Here is a 25262-nt window from a genome sequence, read left to right as displayed (position 1 = left end):
AACAGACTGAGATCTAGTCACCAGTTAGAGATAGTCTAACACTTTAAATTAGTTACTTGTTCATTCAGGCAGAGCAAATCAAAATGAATGCCAGGGATGCTCAGAACAATATGCAACCCTCCTAGAATCCAGACTTTCAGAGCTGGGCAGGCTAATGCTCCAAATGACTCATGTTCAGATACCACTGGACCATTTATAAGGCACTTTTCCACATTTTGGTTCACCTGATCCTCACTCTGTTATAGATGAAGAAACTGAGGCTCAGAGAGAATGAGATATTTGCCCAAGGTCACACAACTCATAAGTGGTAGAGGATTCGGAAACCAGAGAGGTTTGATGTAATCCTGCCTTCTTTCTAAATTCATGATACAGGTTGTATCACGGTGCCTCGTAGGAGAAGAGCTTTACAGTGAATAGTTAGTTGAAGAGATGTGTGAAATAAGCATCTACCTACATGGCTGAGTTTGCAGGATTATTAGATTCCTACTGCTACTGTAATAAATTACCATAAACATTATGGCATAGGACAACATGAGGTTCAGTTCAGTTCAGTTCAGTCACTTAGTCATGTCCAACTCTTTGTGACCCCATGGACTGCAGCATGCCAGGCTCCCCTGCCCATCACCAACTCCCAGTGATCAAACTCATGTCCATTGAGTCAGTGATGTCATCTAACCCTCTCATCCTCTGTTGTCCCCTTCTCCTCCTGTCCTAAATCTTTCCCAGCATCAGAGTCTTTTCCAATGAGTCAGCTCTTCACATTAGGTGGCCAAAGTATTGGAATTTCAGCTTCAGCATCAGTCCTTCCAATGAGTATTCAAGACTGATTTCCTTTATGATTGACTGGTTTGATCTTCTCGCAGTCCAAGAGACTCTCAAGAGTCTTCTCCAACACCACAGTTCAAAAGCATCAATTCTTCAGCACCCAGCTTTCTTTATGGTCCCATTCTCACATCCATACATGACTACTGGAAAAACCACAGCTTTGACTAGGCAGACCTTTGTTGGCAAAGTAATGTCTCTGCTTTTTAATATGCTGTCTAGGTTGGTCATAGCTTTTCTTCCAAGGAGCAAGTGTCTTTTAATTTCATGGCTGCAGTCACCAACTGCAGTGATTTTGGAGCCCAGGAAAATAAAGTCTGTCACTGTTTCCATTGTTTCCCCATCTACTTGCCATGAAGTGATGGGACCGGATGCCATGATCTTCGTTTTTTGAATGTTGAGTTTTAAGCCAGCTTTTTCACTCTCCTCTTTCACTTTCATCAAGAGGCTCTTCAGTTTCTCTTTGCTTTCTGCCATAAGGGTGGGTGTCATCTGCATATCTGAGGTTATGATTCCAGCTTGTGCTTCATCCAGCCCAGCATTTTGCATAATGTACTCTGCATATAAGTTAAATAAGCAGGGTGACAATATACAGCCCTGATGTACTCCTTTCCCAATCTGGAACCAGTCCATTGTTCCATGTCCATTTCTCACTGTTGCTTCTTGACCTGCATACAGATTTCTCGGGAGGCAGGTAAGGTAGTCTGGTATTCCCATCTCTTTAAGAATTCTCCATAGTTTGTGGTGATCCACACAGTCAAAGGCTTTAGCATAGTCAATGAAACAGATGTTTTTCTGGAAGTTTCTTGCCTTTTCTGTGATCCAACAGATGTTGGTAATTTGATCCCTGAACATGAGGTTATTATCTGACAGTTCTAGAGGTCAGAAATCCAAAACTTTAGTCTCACTAGGCTAAAATTTAGGTGTCAGCAGAGCTGTGCTTCTGCTTGGAGGTCTAGGGGAGAATCCATTCCTGACCCTCCTCAGCTTCTAGAGACACCCCACACGCCTTAGCTCATGGTCCCCTCCAGCAAGAGGGAGCACTGCATTACTCTGACCTATGCTTTCAGCATCACATCTCTCTGACCCTCTTGCCTCCCTTATAAAAACCCTTGTGGACGTCCCTGGTGGTCCAGTGATCAAGAATCCACCTACCAACATAGGGGACATGGTTCAGTCCCCGAATGGGGAAGGTTCCACATGCTGCAGGTCAACTAAACCAGTGTGCCACAACTACTAAAGCCCACGTGCTCTAGAGCCCTTGCTCTATAACAAGAGAAACCACTGCAAGGAGAAGCTCCACATATGTTCTCCCCATTTGCTAAAATAATATCACAATTAGAGAGTAGTCCCCTCTCACTGCAACTAGAGAAAGCCCAAGAGCAACAATGATGACCCAGTGCAGCCATAAATAAATAAATAACCCTTGTGATCTCATGAGGTCCACCAGGATAATTCGGGACAGTCTCCCCATCTCAGGATTCTTAACTCAATTACATATGCGAGGTCTCTTTTGCCATGTAAGGTAGCATATTCACAGTTCTGGAGATCAGGCTACAACATCTTTGGGCAGTCATTACTCTGCCTACCACACAGGGTTCCTAGCATAGCGGTTAAGAGCAAATACATACCTTGGTTCAATACTTGCTAATGGATCCAGGTACATAACTTCTCTGAGTCTTAGCCTCACCTGAAAAACAGGAGTAATAGAATTCTCCTTCTAAGGCTGTTGTAGCGATTGGATAACACAGTGCTTGTAGAGCACTTGAAACATAGGGTTCAGTAGATGGTGTAACTGTCATCGTCCCCTCTGCCTATTATGGTAACAGTAACAGAAACTCCACCTTTTGAGATTTATTTTTCTGGCTCTTTCCCCAAAGGCATTTCTCAGGCCCTTGAAAGCTGACAGGGGGATAAGGTGGTGGTTCCATTGTCAGGCTCTTCAGTGGGATACAGAGAACCTGGGAAGATTCAGAGACACTCACCACCTAGAGGGAAAAGGCTTGGAGGGGAGGGTGGCAAGGAGAAATATGCTTCCTTTGCCAGCTTCTGGCTTTTGCCTATGGTTCAGCTTTGAGAGTTTCTCCAGCCTCTCCCCAGATTAGCCAGGCTGAGCCTGACTAAAAGGAACACTCTGAAGATGATATTCTCAGATAAACGTGACCTGCCCAGTTGGGTGTGCAGCAGAGCAGGGCGGACCCAGAGTCAGATCCTGGCATGGAAAAGTACTGAGGCCCTTTGCCTCTGGGTAGGAGCTAAAGCAGCTGTCTGAAATTATCACCCCCAGCCCAGGCCTCTCCAAAGTTAGTCTTGCAGAGTGAAATGAAAACCAGACCCCTGGTCTTATCTGAGGACTATGTGACTGTTTCCCATCACTTCTTTGGAGCCTGGAAGGTTCCCAAATTCATTGTCTAAACTTTGCAATGGATACACACAGCTTTCAAATGGGAGCCTGTTGTACAGGTCCCTTCTCCACATATGTTCTCCCCATTTGCTAAAATAATATTATTTGGAGCTTTCATTCATCCAGTAAATATTTATTAAGCACCTCCAGGGAGTCAAGCAAAGACGGTTGGGAGCACAGCAGTCCCTGTTCTCAGAAGAGGAGACTGACTTGTAAAGAATTACATCACTATGCAGAGTGTGACAATGGTGTCTTCTTCCTGAGTGACAGACTGGAGACGCAAGGGAACTTGTCTTAGGGCCCAGAGCATGATGGAGGATTTTTCTATAGTAGGGAGAGAAGAGGCTCTGGAGGGGACGAATTTGGTCAAGCTCCCGATACTCCTCATTTGCCTAAAGTGTGACTTTGGGCAAATGACCTCATCCCCTTAAGCTTCAGCTCTCTGTTCTATAAAGTGAGCATAACCAATAACCATCTGCAGGGTTAAGGATTAAATAAGATGGTGCAAGGGAAGCGGGTGGTAACTGGGTTCTTGGTCCACAGTAAGTAAATGAAGAATACCACTTATTGATATACTTAGGAAGACTCATTACTGGTTCCTTAAATGCTTTTCCCTCCTCAAAATCACAAGACAGCCCCAAACTGACCTCTTTGTAGACCCTAAGGTCCTATCGAACTATTATCATGCATGTTAAGACCTGGAGAAGGGAACTGCAACCCACTCCAGCATTCTTGCCTGGAGAAGTCCATGGACAGAGGAGCCTGGCGGGCTACAGTCCCTGGGGTCTCAAAGAGTCGGCTCGACTAAAGGACTAACACACACATATGCATGTGAAGAAGCAGCAATGGGGAAAAAATACCCACGTGAAACCACTCTGTAGGTATACACACATGAGAATCATGTGTACCTATGAAGCTGGCAGTTTGAAACTGAACCTGATTGCAATTTCCACCAGGGTATCTGTTTTCCATCCTGGACAGGGCAGATTCCCAGTAGGAGGCGCCTTCTGTCCTCAGCTAGATTCTCTGACACCTGGCCTGTCAGCTTTTTTCAGGATTTGAACTTCAAAGGGCTGGACACTCGGAGAAAGGGACCCTGATCTGACCTCTCTTGGAAAGCAAAACAGTCTAAGATTGAAGGAGGAGGAGGATGGCTACCTGCGTTTAGAATCGGGCTGGGTCCCAGAAGTGCAGGTCTAGGGCAAACCTCCAGGTAGGAGGCAGAGGTGCCCTCCGAGCTGTGGTTCACCCTGCCCAGAACCAGGCCTCGGGCAGCAGCTCTTAAGATCTAAGCAGAGGCGGTCCACCCGCCTGCCACCTAGTCGGCAGGACACCAACCGGAGCTTCCATGCGCAAGTTCTCGGCAAAGCTGGACACAAGACGCCAGCTGGGAAGGCAGAAGCCAGGGTGCCCCCATCCCAGGCACGGGCTCAGGCTCCTGGAGGGGCTCCACCGCGACCAAGGCTCAAGTATGCGACCCAGAGGGCGCTCAGGGGACCCGGGATGGGGGGTGGGGGCAAGTCGAGGGCCTGAGATGACTCTCTTCAAAAACTCGCTTCCTCCTTACCTACCTCCGCCCATCAGTCACCTTGCAGGGACCAGCCCTGGGAGGTGCGGGCGCCCAGACCCTGCCTGAGGGTGAAGAGGGGAGGGCAGCCTCCCCAGGAGGGGGCGGAGGAGGAGGGGAGGCGGGGAGGCCGGCGCACCAGCTGGCCAGGTGAGCGCCCCACCTGGAAAGGCGCGGCGGGCGGGCCGGCGGAGCTGAACCTCTGCACTTGCACCGGGTCTGGCAGGGACTCCCTGGTCTCCTTAACACTGAAAACCCGGACTCCCGGCCGACACGCCCTTCCCACCCGGCGCCACACGAACGCTGCCCCGGGGGGCAGGGGCAGGCTGCTCTCTCCCCGCCATTCCAGGTTAGCCAACTGCTTGCGGTCCAACGCCCTCGGCCCGCACACCCCCAGCCGATCTGGGGAGTGGGTGTCTTCTCTTCGCTGCTGGTTTCTCGGTGCCCTGGGGCTCCAGGTGGCCCGCAGGCCCGAGGGGGAGGGTCGACTGGTGGGCGGTGCCTCCCGGGGCCGGAGGCCACTCGGGGCCGGCACCGCCCTCCGCCTCTCTCGGTCCCTCCCTCCCGCACGCCGGCGCTCAGGGGCCGCGCTTCCTGCGTCCACATCCCAGTCCGAGAGCTGGCCGCGCGCTCTCCGCCACCGTGCTCCTTCGACCGAGCCTCCCCTGATCCCGCAGCCCCAGGATCGCGGCACCCTAAGGAGGCAGCCTAGGGGAGGGGGCCGGGGTCGTGGAGCCCCCAGCCCCCGGCCGCCCGACGGAGACCAAGCTGGAAGCGCCGCCGCCCCGGTGAGTCTGCGCCTTCCGCCCCGCCGCGCCCGGCGGAGGGACTGTTCCCCACGGGGCCCCGGAGGGAGTCGACGGCTGTCCAGGTCTGTCTGTAGGATAGTCTGAGAGCTTCCTGCCCGGGGTCTGCGGCGGAGGAACTCCGTACTCGCATTCTCTGGACCACCCGGCTCCCGGGCATTGCGCTGGGGCCAGCTGGCTTCGGCTGAGAGGAGACAGCCGGCCTCCGGGCTCCCTGTTGGGGGTGGAGGGTGGGAACAGGTGCCATCCGCCTGTCAGTTCCGAACCCGTAGCCAAAGAGGCATCTTCCCCGGGTGCTTAGGGCAGAACTTCTCACTAGGTCCCAAGAAACTACTTTGGCGCTGCCCGAACGAGGCCCTTTCCCCCATCCCTTAATCCTTTTTGGAAATGGAGACTTTTAAGGGATTTAAGTTCGTGAGTGTGTGTGTTTTAGGTACTAGAGGCAAAGGGTGACGAATGGGGTGTGAAGAAACCTGTGTAACCAGGTTTCTTCACCTACAAATGAAGACCCGAACGCCGGGTCTGATTAACAAGGATAATCACTTTCAGAAAGCTTTCCTAGCCGAAGGACGAAGGCGGGGAAAGCTGCACGTCCCTGCGGTTTCCCCGGTCCCGCCCGGGACTTTCCAGGTAGGTAGCGGCCCCGGGCACCTGTGCTGCGCCCAGAGAAGCCTGTGTGGTCCCGGGTCGGGTCCCTCCTGTCTTTGCCGGTGGTCCAGAAGCGCGGAAACGATGCGTGGCCAGAGCGCGGTGGGCGGGACCGGAGCCAGCCTGCTGAGCCGCAGGAGAGGGATTGGCGTCTGCGATTGCTGGCTTCTGGCTTTCGTTTTGAGGGGATCACTTGAGGATGGGTTTCCTAGTCGGCTCGGGGACCTGTGAAAGGCCTTCGCACTTTGCAGACCTCACACGGGGATCTTGACCTAGGTTGATGGGGCCAAATGCAATTGGCAGGGAGTCCCTTTCCCTCCAAATGAGTCCCTCCCCAACTTGGCAGAAGTGCCGCCCAGACCGGGAGAAAACACGGAAGACAGGAGGAGGGGAGGGGGCTGACTGTGATCTGTTCCTCTAGGTGTCCTGAACTGACAATGTTTCAATGTTTAGGGCCTCTCGAGCATGACAAAGGCCCAGGCCTGCCCCGAGGGTACAAGGCCAAGGGGCCTCAGAGAGCTCCCAGTCTAGTGAATAGTAAATGGCAAGTGTATTAAAGAGGTGGCAATATAGTCAGACCCCACCATTTCCTGGCTGTGTGACCCACAGTGGGCTGTCACAGCCTCTGTGAGCCTCAGTTTCTACACCTGTATAATGGGAATGATAACCTAGGGTGTGGGACATTCATGCCTAGCACATGGCAAGTCCTCTGTAGGAAGCTGTGGTGCCGGGTTAGGGAGGAAGAGAGGAAAGAAAGAAACTCAGGGTGAGGCATGCCAGGAGATCCTGCTAAGAAAAGAATGTTGGGATATTAAATAGTGAAGTAGAGTCTCCTGGAGGGACGGGGTAGGAAGGGTGTCTGGGGAGGTGGAACAGCGCAGGCAAAGGCATGGAGGTATGAAGGTGCACAGGATGTACTAGGAGGTGTTCAGGTCATGGCAGGTTTATGGGAAGATGAGGGGAAGTAAAGGGAGTGGAGGATCTGGGATGAACTGGACTGGAGAGGCAGGGCCAGGTCATCACAGGTGGGACTTTATTCAGCAGACATCTTGGAACCACAGGGGTCGACTGCATGCCTGTGTGGGCCAAGCAGTGTCCTGGGTGCGCAGCATACATCACTGGACAAATTCCGTTCAAGTTCTTTAAGCAGAAGAGTGATTCAGTCCTGTTGATGCGTTCGGAAGATAAACCTAGCTGTGTAGAAGTTAGGGAGTTTGGAGAAGGTTGATAGAAGAGAGGAAGGAGGCTGGCCTGCAGGTTGGTGGGGGCAGAGGGAATGATAAAGGAGACTGACCTGGAGCCCCATACAGGAGGCAGAGATTAACATGTGCTCTTAACATGTGACCACTGCTCAAGGGTGAGATTTGTGGATATAGGGTGAGGCTCAGACTACCAGCCTGTCTCCTGCCAGAGTGAGGTGGTTCAATCTTGGCAGGGTTTAAGCTGGTCCAGTTGTGACTTTCCAGCTCTCCATCTCCAGAAGTCATGGGGCCCAGGAGTTCCTGTGTCTGTGCGAGGAATGGCAACGCTGGAAGCAGAGCCAGCAGGCCATCTGCTGTTGGCATTTACACTGGACAGCCTGCCCCTTTGGGGGACTCCTGGGTCATGGTTCTGGTAGTAAAGCCCTCCGAGCCCTGGGGCTGGAGAAGATTGGAGCTTCAGGACCTTTGAGTGTGGGCTTCTCATTTGAGGCACTGAGAAGGCTTTTCTCCCTAAGTGCCGGGGAAGTTCCTGAACTTCAGATGCCTTCGAGGTGAAGGGTCCGCTCTGGCCACTGGCTTTTGCTTTCACTTTTGTTGTTTGCTCTGAATCTTAGAGGAGTTCTTTTTGCAGTTGACAGCTATAAGAGTACTCTTCTTTTGATTATAAGTCTCCTTTACTTGGAAGTGGACCATGCATGGTCTTTCACCTGCCACAGGAGGACCTAGGCATATCCTCTCATTTAAGGAGAAGGGAAGGAACTCACCCAAGGGCACACAGCAAGTCAGCAGCGGAACCTGTTACCCAGGAGACTGGCCACAGTCAGGTCAAAGGCTTGTTCCAGGCCCTGGGTTAGTCCAGGGAGGAGGTTGTCTCAACATCTGTCTCACTCCTCCCCAGTTTGGACAGGTGGCCCTGTTTAGCCTTGCAATGCTTTTTCCTCCCTTCTGGATTGAGCCTTTGGTGCACTGGCCACCCTTGCTGGGAGCTCTGGCTCCACAAATAAACGGGTCACTTGTTTGGCTTTGTCTGCTCCAGGCCAGACTGCCCTACCCTTTGGAGACAACCCCAAGACACTGACCAGAGGCCATGCTCTGGGGGCGGGGGATTTGCTGAGAACCTCAGGCTGATTCTCAACTCCTCCCTCCTCTCGGCCCCAAGCCCTGTGTCAGGATGCTAGGCTGGGCCTCGCTTTCTACTCTGAGTTGTTTACTCAGGCGAGCAGCCGATAGTTCCCTTATTCTCTCTTGCCCTAGATTCATCAGGCTTAGCAACCCTTAAATCTAAGTGCTGGTTCCTTTAGCTCTTAGAATATCAGAGCCAAAAGGGACCTTACAAATGGGGAAATTGAGGCCCAAGGAAGGGAAGGGACAGGCCTGAGATCAGAGCTAGGGCTAGGATTCAAGTTTCCTGATTTTGTCTTGAATGATTTTAAGGATGGTTCTTGAAGGAAAAAGAAAGAAATCAGAGCACACACCCCCTCCAAGAACCTCTCTCTCTGTATACTCCACACTGCCAGGAATTTAGGGGGAGACCCACAGTCACACATCCAGAAGGAGTAAATGCTGAGGCCGCCCAAAACAAGGAATATATGTGTCTTGACATTTTCAGGACCTATCTCTTCAAACTGACATTCACACCAGGGACTAAGCTAGTGATTATACTTACTTGCTGCTCCCTGAACCATACTTTATCATGTGCCCCTGGAGAGACAGGCTCTTAAAGTTATTTTTGCCCCCAGATTACAAAGGAAGTACATGCTTATTGTAGAAAACTTGGAAGGAATATATCACGAGGTGCTGACACCCACTGTCCATACGGTGATGTCTTATTCAGACTTTTTTTTTTTTTTTAGCTTGCTTGCTCTGCTATTTCATACTCTGGTGTTTCAACTCATAATTATAATGTGTACTTTTCTTGTGACAACTTTTTCACACTGGTTCTAACCTGCCAGTCTCGTGTGCTCCTACTATCTGATGGCTGGAAGGTACTTAGGAGGCCAGAATATTGAGTTGGCTCTGACAGAACACTCCAGTAGCCTGAATCCTATGCACACATGCATGCTCAGTTGCTGAGTTGTGGCCAACTCTTTGCTATACTATGGACTGTAGCCTGCCAGATTTTTCTGTCCATGGGATTCTCTAGGCAAGAATACCGGAGTAGGTTGCTATGCCTTCCTCTAGGGGATCTTCCCAACCCAGGAATCAAACCCATGTCTCCTGCATCGCCTGCATTGCAGGCATGTTCTTTACCACTGAGCCCAAATTTTGTAACCGTATGCAAATTACTCACCACTGTAGGACTTCCAGGGGCCATTTCTCTGCATCACCGTGGGTGTTGGGGAAAGGGTCCTGTTTACCAGATCTAAAGCAAACATTGTCATCAAGCCTCTTAGAAATGGAGGACCTCAGTTATCAGGGTGGGGTAGGGTGGATGTGATCCACAGATTATAGGAGGGAGGGAGCTTTGTTTCTTCCAATCCTTTGCTGTGTTGGTTTCAACCTAGCTCCCACCCTGTTGTCATCACCCCTTCCCCAGATTTCCCCAGGACTAGGCACCAGGGTGGCAAGTGCAGGTCCCTAGAAAAGTCAGTATTTGGCTTGCTCGTCTCCAAGCCCTGCGTCTTGGACAGTAGGTATTTCAGTGGCAAAGATGTGCAGAAAATGTGTTACCACCAACTCAGGTGATAAGGTCAGGCACTCCACCTTGGGGACAGGATTTCCTGGCATCTCTCAGCCTCTAATAGGATCACAGCCTTACTGCATGCCTGCGTACATGCTCAGTGGTTCAGTCATGTCTGACTCTTTGTGACCCCACAGACTATAGCCCACCAGGCTCCTCTGTCCGTGGAATTTTCCAGGCAAGAATACTGGAATGGGTTGCCATTTCCTACTCCTCAGGATCTTACCAATCCAGGGATCGAACCCATATCTCCTGCACTGACACTTTACCACTTAGCCACCAAGGAAGTCTAAGAGCTTTACTAATGCCAATACTAGAAGTGATCTCAATACTAGAGATGATCAATACTGGAAGTGATCTCAGAAGTTCCTTAGGCTGTGCTTACAGACTACAGGCAGCGACTTACCCGTGGGTTTGAAAATCAGTGAAACGGTTTTCCACTGTCTCTTTTGAAGTGAAATAGAAGAAAGTAAACTAGTAAGCAATGCATCTCCTGCCATGAGAAGTATTCTTCAGTGAAACTTTCATCTCAATTATTTGTAGGCAGCTAGGCAGCGGGGTAAGAGCCTCGGGCAGCACTGCTCTGGCTCACCAGTTTTTATACTGTGATCCTGGAAAACTTGGGATTCCTTGAATGGGTCCCAGAAGCAACTCAGGGGTTTATGGAGGGCCAGCTGGAAAGAAACCCTGCTTACAAATATTCCAGATATCACGGTGCAAAAATCCCTTTAAAGAGATTCTGCAACTTTAAATAAAGAAAATTGCTGCTGGTCAAGCTGCCTCGATTCTTAGAAGAAGAAACGGAGGCCAGAAAACAGAGTGGCCTTTGCGGGGCAGGTGGGCTCTCAGGCTCACTTGACAAGGGTCTCCAGATGAGGTGCGAAAGTCAGTAAAGTCAGAGCTCCTGGCTGAAGACAGGTTGGCCCTGCAGCCTGAGTCTCCTCTGAGCCACACTGGTATGTTCACTAGGAACTCACGTTTATCATAAAGCCTGTAACTATCCGGCCAACGATCTAGCTTAAATTGTCACAGTGCACAAAACAGGCACCTATATAATGCCAGCATTTAAAACACATCACAGGGTTGGTTAGATAGCATTACCAGACATGAATTTGGGTAAACTCTGGGAGATAGTGAAGACAGGGAAGCCTGGCGTGCTGCAGTCTGTGGGATTGCAAAGAGTCAGACACAACTTAGTGACTAAACAACAAGGGTTCATTAAGCCTTTTGGCATTTCTTTTTTTGATGTCCCCAGAGCTTCCCTAATGGGAACATCCTATAGGCAGTGGGCCCAAGGTCACCCAGAAAATCTTGGCAGAGCCAAGATGAGAATTCACTGGATGAGTGAGGTCCTTTTAAAGATTGTGATCCTTTTTAAAGGCGTGGGTCAACGGTGGCCTGCCGTGGGGTCAGGGACACTGACTGTAGCAGTCCTGGGAGGCGTGGCATGCTGGCATAAGTCCTTTTGGAGGAGTTTGCATTACCCCACTCCAGTATTCTTGCCTGGGAAATCCCATGAACAGAGATGCCTGGTGGCCATTGTCCATGGGGTCACAGAAGAGGACACAACTTAGCAACTAAACAACTTATGTGATGTATTGTTCTGGATGTCTCCAGAAGGTTCTACTGTTTCTTCTATTCAAGACCTAGAACCACATGGCTCTAATGCTTGGTAGATTTTATGTCTTTGCTGCTTTTTCTTTTTCACAGCTGGTCTAGAAGAGACAGAGTTTACTTACCTTACTCTTGGTCCACATTTTCCCCAACCACAGCCAGGCTTGTGATGGTTAGGGTGTGGGCATGGTTTCTTGAAACTTGGGAGTGGGGGGAATATGATAAAAAAACAAAACACTCACACCTCAACTCCAAATACTCAGCTTCATTAGCTGCAGTGTGCTGGGTAAAGATATGTATGGGAGTTGCCCTTGGGTAATTGTTTTCAAACACTGACAGATGCAGATTCTACTGTGGAGGGTGGGGAGGAAGTTGTCTTTGGCTGCCACAGGCTGTCATGTAAATAAATGTACTGTTAGTACTGTGTCTTGTCAAAGCTATGGTTTTTCCAGTAGTCATGTATGGATGTGAGAATTGGACCATAAAGAAAGCTGAGCACTGAAGAATTGATGCTTTAGAACTGTGGTGTTGGAGAAGACTCTTGAGAGTCCCTTGGACTGCAAGGAGATCCATCCAGTCCATCCAACAGGAAATCAGTCCTAAATATTCATTGGAAGGACTGATGCTGAAACTTGAACTCCAATGCTTCGGCCACCTGATGCGAAGAACTGACTCATTTGAAAAGAACTGACTCATTTCCCTGATGCAGGGAAAGATTGAAGACGGGAGGAGTAGGAGACAACAGAGGATGAGTTGGTTGGATGGCATCACCAACTCAATAGACGTGAGTTTGAGGAAATTCCAGGAGTTGGTGATGGACAGGGAGGCCTGGCATGCTGCAGTCCATGGGGTCGAAAAGAGTCGGACACGACTGAACAACTAAACTGAACTGAACTAAGTACTGTGTCTTGATCACAGAGCTGGTGGAAAACTGAAGAGGCCAGTTCTGCCCCCATAGGTAGGCCAGTCTTTCCAGGAGTCACCATTACAATACAGCTGACCAGAGAGGAGGAAACCCAAGAGCTTGAAGGAGGTGGTTTAACCCAAACTTGGAGAGTCAAGGAAGGATTTTCAGAAAGGGCCCAGTCTAAGCCGAAGCCTAGACGGGAAACAGAAGGTCGGTGGCTGTGCCTGACGGAGGCACAGCCTGTGCAAAGGCTCAGTGGCATAAAACAGTTTAATTCACATGGGCTGGCACTAAATTCACATCTAGTGAATGGGGAGGGGTGGGGAAAGCCATTTACTTGATTTCTTTCATTCAACCAGTATTCGCTGAGTTCTCTCTACAGGCCACGTGTTCAGGGTTTTGGGGTGAAGTGTTCCATAAGTGAGACTCACTCCCTGCTCTCCTGGAGCTTACAGTTTATTCGGTGGGGGTGGGAGAGGGGTCAGTAAGTTAGGAAACAGACAAATGAAATAAACCAATAATCACATCAGGCAGGGAACTAAAATCTTTGCCACTTCACTACTGTCTGGTCTTCCCTGCTGGCTCAGATGGTAAAGAATCCATCTGCAATGCAGGAGACCTGGTTTCGATCCCTGGGTTGGGAAGATCCCCTGAGAAGGAAATGGCTACCTACTCCAGTATTTTTGCCTGGAGAATCCCATGGACAGAGGAGCCTGGTGGGCTACAGTCCATAGGGTCCTAGAGAGTGAGACGAGACTGAGCGACTAACGCTTTCACTTTCACTTTGCTGTCTGCAAGATCAAGTCTGGGCTAGGCCCCTTTGCTGTCAAAGCTCTGAGGCCTGCAACAGTCCCAGTGCTTTGGTCAGAAGGAACCAGGAACCACTCCCTAACTCACTTTCCTCCTCCACCGCTGCCCATAGCCCAGACTTCGGTGGCTTTTTTGCCTGGACTGCTCTCTGTCCCAGTCAAAGCTAAAAGAAAAACTGGGGGGGAGGGGGGCATTGTACATAACCCAAGTGCACATTTCAAAACGAAGAAATTCACGTTCCTACTGACTAAATGACAGACTTTATTTGGCTCTCACCAGTGTCCCCACTGTCACATTTCTGCATCGGGATCTAGTCCATGATACCACCTTGTACTCAGTTCTCACATCCCCTTCATCTCTACTGATCTGTGACCGTTTCTCAGTCTTTCCTTAAATTTCATGACCTTAAAAGCTTTGAGGAGTGCTGAACAGTGCTTTGTAGGATGTCCCTCACTTTGGATTTGTCTGATATCTTTTCATGATTAGACTGAGGTTTGAGGTTTGCAGAAAGATTCCTGCAGAGGTGAAGTGTTCTCAAGACATCATGTCAGGATTTCCACGGTATCAGCATGACTTTTGGGAAATGTTAACCATGATCATTTGGTCAAAGTGATGCATAAAAGATTTCTCCACTATAAAGTTACTCAGGCCCCTTTTAGGAAAAGGCTTTTGAAGCATTGTAGTGAAAGATCAAATTATAAAGGAATTCTAAAAAGTGATTGATAGATTTGGCTCCTAAAATTAAAAAACTTTGATACAGCAAATGTTAAACTGCAGCAATATTTGCAACACAACCAGACAAGAGGTTGTTTTCTGGACACAGACAGGATCTTTTCTACTCAGAAAGACAAGACTAAGGGCTTCCTCGGTGGCTCAGTGGTAAAGCATCCACCTAAAATGCAGGAGATGCAGGTTCGATCCCTGGATCAGAAAGATCCCCAGGAGTAGCAAATGGCAACCCACTCTAGTATTCTTGCCTGGAAAATCCCATGGACATAGGAGCCTGATGGGCCACCAGCCAGTAGGTCTCAAAGAGTTGGACACGACTGAGTGGCTGAGCACATCCCACATAAGGAAAGGCTAAAGGCTGTAGTCAAGAAATGGAATAAAGAAGAATTGCCATTGGCCCACAAGCACATAGGAGAAAAAAGAGGAGGAAGAAGAAAAAAACACATTCAACCTCATCATATTAAGAAAAGGCTGGGACTTCCCTGGTGGCCCAGTGATTAAGAATCTGCCTTCCAATGCAGGGGATGCAGGTTCAATCCCTGGTTGGGAAACTAAAATCTCATAAGCCACAGGGCAACTAAGCCTGTGCGCCACAGCTAGAGAACCCCACTCACTGCAGCAAAGACCCAGCACAGCCAAAACTTTTTTTGAAAAAGAAAGAAAATTGCTAACTAAAACAAAGCCATCTTTTACATGTAAAATTTTTACATGTTTTTAAAATTAAACAATTTTAAACTAAAAAGGGAATGCTAATGTGGGGAGGCAGTGCTTTCAGGAGCTGATGAGGGAATATAAATTGGAGGACATTCTGAAAATGCATATCAAAGCTTGAAGATACATAGCAGTTTCAATACCAGGAATTTATCTAGAGGAAAAATGATTGTATAAGAAGTTAGTTTCAACAGTTTTTTTTTTTTTTAATAATAACAATAAAATTAGAAACCAACTGTATGTCTGGAAGTAGAGATTTGGTTAAATAAACTAGGGGTCTGTCATGTACTGGAATAGTCCTCAACCACTAAAAATTACAGTTTAGACGAATACTGAGGATGTGCAAAAATTGTTCATTATATATCAAAAAATTTCAAGGTCACAAAAGCATATTGCATTAAGATCTCATTTTTGTGAAAGAAATAAGTCTATTTGCAAATAACTCAAAGTCCAGCACCGTCATAGATAGTATCAGTAGTTAACAGAATAACATCCATTACTCAATGGATGATTTTAATTTTCTTTGTGCTAATCTAGGTTTATTCATTTTTGTTTAATAAACAAGCAGTGTTTTATGACAAGAGAAAATATTTTACTTTTACAAGTCTTATAGGGTTTTTGCAGACCCTCTAAGGGTCACTCCTAGGTAAAGTACTTTGTAAGCCATAGAAAGTGAAAGTCGCTCAGTCATATCTGACTCTTTGTGACCCAGTGGACTATACAGTCCGTGGAATTCTCCAGGCCAGAATACTGGAGTGGGTAGCCTTTCCCTTCTCCAGGGGATCTTCCCAACCCAGGGATTGAACCTAGGTCTCCCACATTGTAGGCAGGTTCTTTACCAGCTGAGCCACAAGGGGGATTTGCAAATAGTAGCCATCATTCCAGGTGATTCTTTTCCCATTTTTAACTTTGAACATCTGGGTTTCCTTTCCTAGGCTTCAGTTCAGTTAAGCCAGCTTTTTCACTCTCCTCTTTCACTTTCATCAATAGCCTTTTTAGTTCTTCTTCACTTTCTGCCATAAGTGTGGTGTTATCTGCATATCTGAGGTTATTAATATTTCTCAGTTGTGTCCAACTCTTTGTGAACCCATGGACTGCATCATGCCAGGCTTCCCTGTCCATCACTAACTCCCAGAGCGTGCTCAAACTCATGTCCATCAAGTTGGTAATGCCATCCAACCATCTCCTCCTGCCTTCAATCTTTCCCAGCATCAGGGTCTTTTCCAATGAGTCAGTTCTCTACATCAGGTGGCCAAAGTATTGAAGTTTCAGCTTCAGCATTAATCCTTCCAGTGAATATTCAGGACTGATTTCCTTTAGGATTTACTGGTTTGATTTCCTTGCGGTCCAAGGGACTCTAAAGAGTCTTCTCCAATACTACAGTTCAAAAGCATCAATTCTTTGGCACTCAGCTTTCTTTATAGTCCAACTCTCACATCCATACATGACTAAAGTCTCTCACTGTTTCCATTCTTTCCCCATTTACTTGCCATGAAGTGATAGGACCAGATGCCATGATCTTAGTTTTTTGAATGTTAAGTTTTAAGCCAGCTTTTTCACTCTCCTCTTTCACTTTCATCAATAGCCTTTTTGGTTCTTCTTCACTTTCTGCCATAAGTGTGGTGTCATCTGCATATCTGAGGTTATTAATATTTCTCCCGGCAGTCTTGATTCCAGCTTGTGCTTTATCCAGCCCAGCATTTCGCATGATGTACTCTGCATATAAGTTAAATAAGCAGGGTGACAATATACAGCCTTGACGTACTCCTTTCCTGATTTGGAACCAGTCTGTTGTTCCATGTCCAGTTCTAATTGTTGCTACTTGACCTGCATACAGATTTCTCAAGAGGCAGGTCAGGTGGTCTGATATTCCCAGCTCTTGAAGAATTTTCCACAGTTTGTTGTGATCCACACAGTCAAAGGCTTTGATGTAGTCAATAAAGCAGAAATAGATGTTTTTCTGGAACTCTCTTGCTTTCTCAATGATCCAGCGGATGTTGGCAATTTGTTCTCTGGTTCCTCTACCTTTTCTAAATCCAGCTTGAACATCTGGAAGTTCATGGTTCACGTACTGTTGAAGCCCGGGTTGGAGAATTTTGAGCATTACTTCGCTAGCATGCAAGATGAGTGCAATTGTGCGGGAGGCTTAGGAAGCTGAGATAGGAGTTAGGCGGGAACCGCAGCAGCTCACTCATCTGTGAGTATGAAAGCTGTCTGTTCTAGGCTGAATGTCTGTGTTCCCCCAAAATTCACATGTGGAAGCCTTAACCCACAGGGCTTATGGGAGATGATTAGCTTTTGATTAGGCCATGAGTGAGACTGTCCTCCTGGGATTAGTGCCCTTACATGAAGAGAGAGAGATCTCCTGGAAAGGCCATATGAGGACACAGTGAGAAGGCTGCCATCCACAAGCCAGGAAGTGGGTCCTCAGCAGACATCAAATCTGCTGACACCTAATGAAATATTAATAGCAGCCTCCTCTGCAATGTGGAACATTAATGACCCGGGTTGAATACCCAGTAGAAACAATTTGCCATCTCTCCTTGACTGATACTTTGCATTTTTCCCCAGCTGATGTGGATTCAACTCTGCCAGGAAGTAAGTTGACTTTTCCCTGCTGACCACCTCCCCCTTCCCTGTGTCACAGAAGAGGAATTAACGATGGCTTATATATATAGTTCCTAACTTAAATAACTTTTTACTAACTTTTTAATTAGCAGTTAATTAGAAAATATTTTTATATATGATTTTAAAAGTCAAACAGTGTAGAACCATAGCCAATGAAAAAATGTAAATCTCCCTCTTATCCCAGACCCTTGATCCCTTTTCCCAAAAAGAACCATGGTTCATAATTTCTTATATATGGTTCCAGAAATTTTCTATGCATATAATGATGTTTGTAAAGGCAGTTTTTGGATATTCTCCTGGAAATCAAACAATAAAACATTATAGTTGTCTGGATCATTTTGAAATTGTTGGGTAATGTTAGACTTCTAATAACTCATATCATGATCCTCAGAAGAGGGTTAAGGACCCACTAACCACCTGAAATTTCCTGTCAGACCTTCCATCTCTGCATTTTTTGTGGAAGGTCAGTAGCTTCCATAAGATTTTTTAAAGGGGTCTATGTACCAAAATAAGGGGGTGGGGAGAAGCATGGCCAGTGGTATAAGAGAAATAACCTTTTACAGATAAACAGAAGATAATGGGGGATACAAGTTCTGAATTTATGGATCATTGGTGATTAACTTTGTGATTGGAAACTGATGGAGCCATAGGTTGAACAGGGAAGTGTGCCTGGCTGAGCCACCAGGGATGAAATTTGAGCAGTTCTTCAGCCCTGAGTGTTACTGCTAACTCATCGCATGTGGGGAAGTTAATGACTGAGGCTTTAGAACACTTCTATGTTCTTGTCCAGTTACTCAGAACTGGAATGAAGTTGTCCAGCTACTGGGAAGTTCTCATGGACAGGAGCAAGACAAAGTGCTTCCTAACAGAGAGTTTCAGGCTGAAAAATAATTCAAAATGAGTTTAGGGAAATTCCTGGGAGGCAGAGCCATATCCAGTGGGTCATGAAAGTCCCAAATGTTTGGGGAAATATCCTTCATGGGGTCAATATCCTTGATGGAGTTGTGGGGGTGGGGAGTGGTAGGGAGGGTAATCAAGTTTTACATCACCCCCATTTCGGTTTGGCAGGCTGACTGGCCAGAAGGTCTGACCTTACAAGGTATTTCTAATATTAGTTTAAATGTTTGTAGCAATTGCTCCAGACACTTTTGTAAGCATTTTTCATGTATTAACCCCTAACTCCTTGATCCTCATAATAGTTCTACAACATGGGGAAACTGAGGTCGGAGTATGCCAGCTACTGTGCAAACAACCCCACATTTCACCAGCTTAAGAGACTTAGTAGGTCAGGACCTAATGTGTTGGGTGGGCGACTTAAGATCCACCAAGTCATTCAGGGCTGCCTGGGACTCCCCATCTTGCTGGGTTGCCACCTTGACAGTCTCAGCTGAAATGTCCCTGTTTCTGAGAGATCTTCCTACATCACCTTGCCTGAAGCACCGTGTTCCCCCTTTACTGAGTGACTGAACTGAATTCAACTGAACAACAAAAGACAGAAGGTAGGGGTGAAAATGACTTCCTCAAGACATGTGTGAGTGGCCAGTTGCAGTTGGCTGAGACCAGTGCCTCCCATCAATGGCTCAGAGGAGAGCTGCTTCCTGCTGGCTGTAGGGGAGGAGAATCAGCTGGATGTGGGAAAGAGGTGTGGCCTTCCTGGTTAGCTGGAGGGAGGGGAGGAAGCCAAGGGCCAGAGTCTCAGTGTGCAGAGGCTGGGAGACAGACCCACGTGACGTGAAGGCTGACATCAGGACTGTTTCCCTTGGATGTATCCCTGACGTTGCACTGATCTTGATCCTGCTAGAGAGCAGGTTTTTAATCCATGCCGGTACCACTGGTGCCTGGTACAGAGCCCTGCACCCAAGGCTCATTCATTCAGGAACACCAGGAGTAAGGTTGAGTAAGCATGGGGCAGTCCACACCTTCCCAGGAGTTTGGACTTTGTCCTGTAGGCTATGAGGGGACTCCTTTGGTGTTTTGACCGACACAATGGCTGGAGGGCTGTGTGGCTGCACTTATAGGCTGAGAAATCCTTAGAGAAGCAGGTTTTTAGTAAGTCTCGAAATCAACCAGTCCTGAGAAATAGGAGGGGAAGGTGGGTGGGGCAGGAAGAATCACTGCAAAGAGAGGCTTTGAGAAAAAAAAAAGAAACAAGTTTGGGAACCAAGGGAACGTGAAAGTGGACCTTGAGAGTGTCAGGCCAGAGATAAGGCGGCAGGGAGTGGTGGGGATTGTGGCAAAGCACAAGGCAGGCCCCTTGCCTAGGAGACAGCTGCAGCTCAGCACCAGCTGCCTGTTACATGTGAGAATCAGGCCCTGGGTTGCCAGGTTTTCAAGTTTTATGTATGAGATCACCATGTTCTCAATATTGGCAGCTACTCTATAATATATAAAATAAATAAAACTTCACGGGCCAAATAAGACATATCGGTGGGCCAGATATAGCCCCACCCCCACCCCCCCAGGTGGCCAATTTGAGACCTAGGTATGTGTGTGGGTTGGGAATGGGGTGAGGAGGGGAGAGAAGGCTCAAGGACACTGAAATTTCCGGCCCAAGTCACTGGGAGAATGGTGGCCTTTCACACTGTAATTAGGAAGTCTGGAGGTGAAGTCTATGGAGAAGGACTGAAACAGGAGGGAAGCAGGCAGGGTACAACCTTTGAAAGAATGATATAGGCCGAGGATACAGCATAAACTGATTAGGATTGAATGGGTCCACGATGGCAGACAAGCCGACTCCTCAGGACACGCTCACCGTAACACATCAGCAAGCTAAATGACATTCCCAGAGGCGCCGTGACAGTTCCAAGACCAACCATCAAAGACCAAAAAGTGAACAGTGCCCAATTCCTGGGAGTCTCTGCCCCTTCCCCCAAACAGCTGGAATAATCCTCCCTTCATTAGCTTGTGAAATTACCCAGCCCATAGAAGCTAACTTCACCGCGTTTTGCGGCTGCATTCACTCTCTGGGACAGCCCTCACTCTTGTCTGTGAAGTGTGTTTCTCTCCGTGAAAAGGCAAAAAGATATGACACTGGAAGATGAGCCCCCCAGGTTGGTAGGTGTCCAATGTGCTACTGGGGAAGAGCAGAGAAATTCCAGAGGGAATGAAGAGGCTGAGCCAAAGCAGAAATGATGCCAGTTGAGGATGTGTCTGGTGGTAAAAGTAAAGTCCAGTGCTGTAAAGAACAGTATTGCATAGGAATCTGGAATGTTAGGTCCATGAATCAAGGTAAATTGGATGTGGTCAAACAGGAGATGGCTAAGTGAACATTGACATTTGAAGAATCAGTGAACTGAAATGGATGGGAATGGGCAAATTTAATCCAGATGGCCATTATATCTACTATTGTGAGCAAGAATCTCTTAGAAGGAATGGAGTAGCCTTCATAGTCAACAAAAGAGTCGAAAATGCAATACTTGGATGCAGTCTCAAAAACGAAAGAATGATCTCATTTGTTTCCAAGGCAAACCATTCAACATCATAGTAATCCAAGTCTGTGCCACAAGAAGCTGAAATTGAACAGTTCTATGAAGACCTACAAGACCTTCTAGAACTAACACCAGATAAAGATGTCCTTTTCATCACAGGGGACTAGAATGCAAAAGTAGGAAGTCAAGAGATACCTGGAGTAACAGGCAAATTTGACCTTAGAGAACAAAATGAAGCAAAGCGAAGGCTAACAGAGTTCTGCCAGAAAATGCACTGGTCATAGCAAACACCCTCTTCCAACAACACGAGAGACAACTCTGTATGTGGACATCACCAGATGGTCAATATCGAAATCAGATTGATTATATTCTCTGTAACCAAAGATGGAGAAGCTCTATGTAGTCAGGAAAAGCGAGACCAGGAGCTGACTGTGACTCAAATCATGAAAACCTTATTGCAAAATTCAGACTTAAAGTGTAGAAAATGGGCTTCCCTGGTAGCTCAGCTGGTTAAGAATCCACCTGCAATGCAGGCCCAGTTTAGTTCCTGGGTCAGGAAGATCCCCTGGAGAAGGGATAGGCTACCCACTCCAATATTCTTGGGCTTCCCTGGTGGCTCAGATGGTAAAGAATTCACCTACAATGCGGGAAACCTGGGTTCAGTCCCGGGGTCAGGAAAATCCCTGAAGGGGGCAAGGCAACCCACTCCAGTATTCTTGCCTGGGAAATCCCCATGAACAGAGGAGCCTGGCAGGCTGTAGTCCATGGGGTCGCAAAGAGTCAGACACGACTAAGTGACTAAGCACAGCGCAGGGAAAACCATTTGGCCGTTCAGGTATGACCTAAATCAAATCCTTTATGATTATACAGTGGAAGCAACAAATAGATTCAAGGGGTTAGATCTGATAGAGTGCTTGAAGAACTATGAGAGGTTTGTAACATTATACAGGAGATAGTGACCAAAACCATCCCCAAGAAAAAGAAATGCAAGGCAAAACTGTTGTCTAAGGAGGCCTTACAAATAGCTGAGAAGAGAAGCGAAAAGCAAAGGAAAAAGGGAAAAATATACCCAACCGAATGCGGAATTCCGGAGAATAGCAAGGAGAAATATGAAAGCTTTCTTAAGTGAACAATGCAGAGAAATAGAGGAGAACAATAGAATGGGAAAGACTAGAGATCTCTTCAAGAAAATTAGAGATACCAAGGGAACATTTCATGCAAAGATGGCACAGTAAAGGACAGAAACAATAAGGACCTAACAGAAGCAGAGGAGAGTAAGAAGACGTGGCAAGAATACACAGAAGAACTGTACAAAATAGGTCTTAATGACCCAGATAACCATGATATTGTGGTCAAGGCCAGTCTTATTCTAATCCCAAAGAAGGGCAATGCCAAAGAATGTTCAAACTACTGTGCAATTGCACTCATTTCACATGCTAGCAAAGTAATGCTCAAAATCCTCCACACTAGGCTTCAACAGTATGTGAATCAAGAACTTCCAGATGTTCAAGCTGGATTTAGAAAAGGCATAAGAACCAGAGATCAAACTGCCAACATCTGTTAAATCATAGGAAAAGCAAAACAATTCCAGAAAAATTTCTGCTTCTTTGACTACACTAAAGCCTTTGTGTGGATCACAACAAACTGTGGAAAATTCTTAAAGAGATGGGAATACCAGACCACCTGACCTGCCTCCTGAGAAACTGTATGCAGGTCAAGAAGCAACTGTTAGAACTGGACATGGAAAAATGGACTGGTTCAAAAAGTGAGAAAGGAATAAGTCAAGGTTATGTATTGTCACTCTGCTTATTTAACTTACATGCAGAGTACATCATAAGAAATGCTGGGTGAATCATAACCTGGAATCAAGATTGCCAGGAGAAATATTGGTAATGTCAGATATGCAGATGATACCACTCTAATGGCAGAAAGCGAAGAGGAACTAAACAGCCTGTTGATGAAGGTGAAAGAGGAGAGTGAAAAAGCTGGTTTAAAACTCAACATTCAGAAAGCTAAGATCCTGGCATTTGGTCCCATCACTTCATGGCAAATAGATGGGAAAACAATGGAAACAATGACAGACTTTATTTTCTTGAGCTCCAAATATACTGCAGATGGTGACTGCTGCCGTGAAATTAGAAGACATTTGCTCCTTGGAAGAAAAGCTATGATAAACCTAGACAGCATACTAAAAAGTAGAGATATCACTTTGCCTACAAAGGTCCGTATAGTCAAAGCTATGGTTTTTCCAGTAGTCATGTATGGATATGAAATTTGGGCCATAAAGAAGGCTGAGTGCCTCAGAATTGATACTTTGGAACTGTACTGCTGGAGAAGACTCTTGAGAGTCCTTTGTACTGCAGGGAGATCAAATTGGTCAATCCTAAAGGAAATCAACCCTAGATATTCATTGGAAGGACTGATGCTAACGCTCCAATATTTTGGCTACCTGATGCAAAGGACCAACTTATTGGAAAAGACCCTGATACTGGAAAAGAATGAAGGCAGGAGGTGAAGGGAATGACAGAGGATGAGATGCTTGGATGACATCCTAGACTCAATGGACACGAGTTTGAGCGAACCCCGGGAGATGGTGAAGGACTGGGAGTCCTGGCGTGTTACAGTCATGGTGTCACTGAGAGTGGAACACAGCTTGGTGACTGAACAACAACAGTAACACATCAGCAAGCTAAATCACACACCCAGAGGCAACATTACAGTTCTAAGACCATCGAAGACCAAAAAGTGGGTGGTGGCCCCATTCCTGGAAATCTTCACTCCTTCCCCCAAACAGCTGGAATAATCCTTTCACTCATTAGCCAATGAAATTACCCAGCACATAAAAGCTGACCACACCACATTTCGAGGCTGCACTCACCCTCTGGGACGGCCTACACTCTTGTCTGTTAAGTGTGAAGAGTACTGAAATAGTTGTTTTCTGGCAACCCTCATTCCCCAGGACCCCAGCGTCCTCTCCTGGAACAAGGGGCTCGCGTAGGGTGCACACAGGGTCCTTCCTGGTTCCCGTCATCCCGTCTGGGCCTCGTGAATTCTCCCCTCCCTCAGTGGGGCTGCCCCCTCAGCCACCTAGAGCGGTGGCACACCCTCAACATCCAGAAGAAACTCCCTTCACTGCTGGGGACTCAGCCTTCCTGGAGGGGTCCTGAGGAACAGTGAGTGGCCTCCTCCTGGTTCAGTGCAGCCGGAGAACATCCTGAGGCTGTGGACACCGATTCCAGGTGGTTTTGTGTGACAAGGGCCTTGTCTTCATGGAGCTTCTAGCCTCTGGCAGGATGGAAGGTGCCACAGGCTCCTCAGGACTATCACCAGACGACAGTGTTTGTGGTAACATTTATTGATTGCTTATTGAGTTGGCCCAAAGGTTCGTTTGCTTTTTTTCTGGAAGATGGCTCTAGCAGCGTTTAGTTGTCTTTGACTTCATTCGAAACAATTGTTAGATTGCATTGTGACCACTCTCATATCAGCGTGCATTAAAAAAAAAAACTTATCAAAACTGGTGAATGTTTGCTTAGTTGTTTTAATATTGAAAATGGGTGGGCGGAGCAACATTTTTGCATACTTGGCTTTATTATTTCAGAAAAGGTCAAAACAAAACTGAAAAGCAAAGAAAGTTTTTGTGCAATATATGGAGAAGTTGCTCTGACGGATTGAACATGTCAGAAGTGGTTTGTGAAGTTTCATGTTGGCGATTTCTCACTAGATGATGCTCTATGGTTGGATAGACCAGATGAAGTTGATAGCGATCAAATCGAGACATTAACTGAGAACAATCAATGTTACACCACATAGGAAATAGCTGACATACTCAAAATGTCCAAGGCAAGCCTTGAAAATCATTTGCACTGAGCTTAGTTATATTAATCAATTTGATGTTTGGGTTCCACGTAAGTTAAATGAAAAAACCCTTTTTGATCATATTTCTACATGCAGTTCTCTACTTATTAATAATGTGCCAAAAATGTTCCATTTTTAAGATGAATTTTGACAGGCAATGAAAAGTGGATACTGTACAATAATGTGGAAAGGAAGAGATCGAGGGGCAAGTGATATGAAGCCCCATCCACACCAAAGTTTGGTCTTCCAGAGGAGGTGGTCTTGTATATAGGTGGGATTGGGAGTCCTCTATTATGAGCTCCTTCCAGGAAACCAAATGATTAATTCAAACAAGTACTGCTTCCAATTAGACCAACTGAAAGCAGAACTCGATAAAAAGCATCTGGAATTAGTCAACAGAAAACACGTAATCCTCCACCAGGATAACACAAAACCACATGTTTCTTTGATG

The 25262-nt window shown here is 47.0% G+C and overlaps 1 protein-coding gene across 1 annotated transcript in view; it reads left to right on the top strand.

The window, feature by feature from the left end:
* TMEM51 (transmembrane protein 51) overlaps nt 5477-25262 on the top strand; it is a 56019-nt gene continuing 36233 nt past the window's right edge. The window contains exon 1 of the mRNA XM_018060596.1: nt 5477-5581. The gene's annotated coding sequence lies outside the window, so the exon portion shown is untranslated. The remainder of the gene's footprint in view (nt 5582-25262) is intronic.

This window comes from Capra hircus, chromosome 16, assembly GCF_001704415.2.
Source record: "Capra hircus breed San Clemente chromosome 16, ASM170441v1, whole genome shotgun sequence".
NCBI lineage: Eukaryota > Metazoa > Chordata > Mammalia > Artiodactyla > Bovidae > Capra > Capra hircus.
This window is presented reverse-complemented; position numbering and strand designations above follow the sequence as displayed.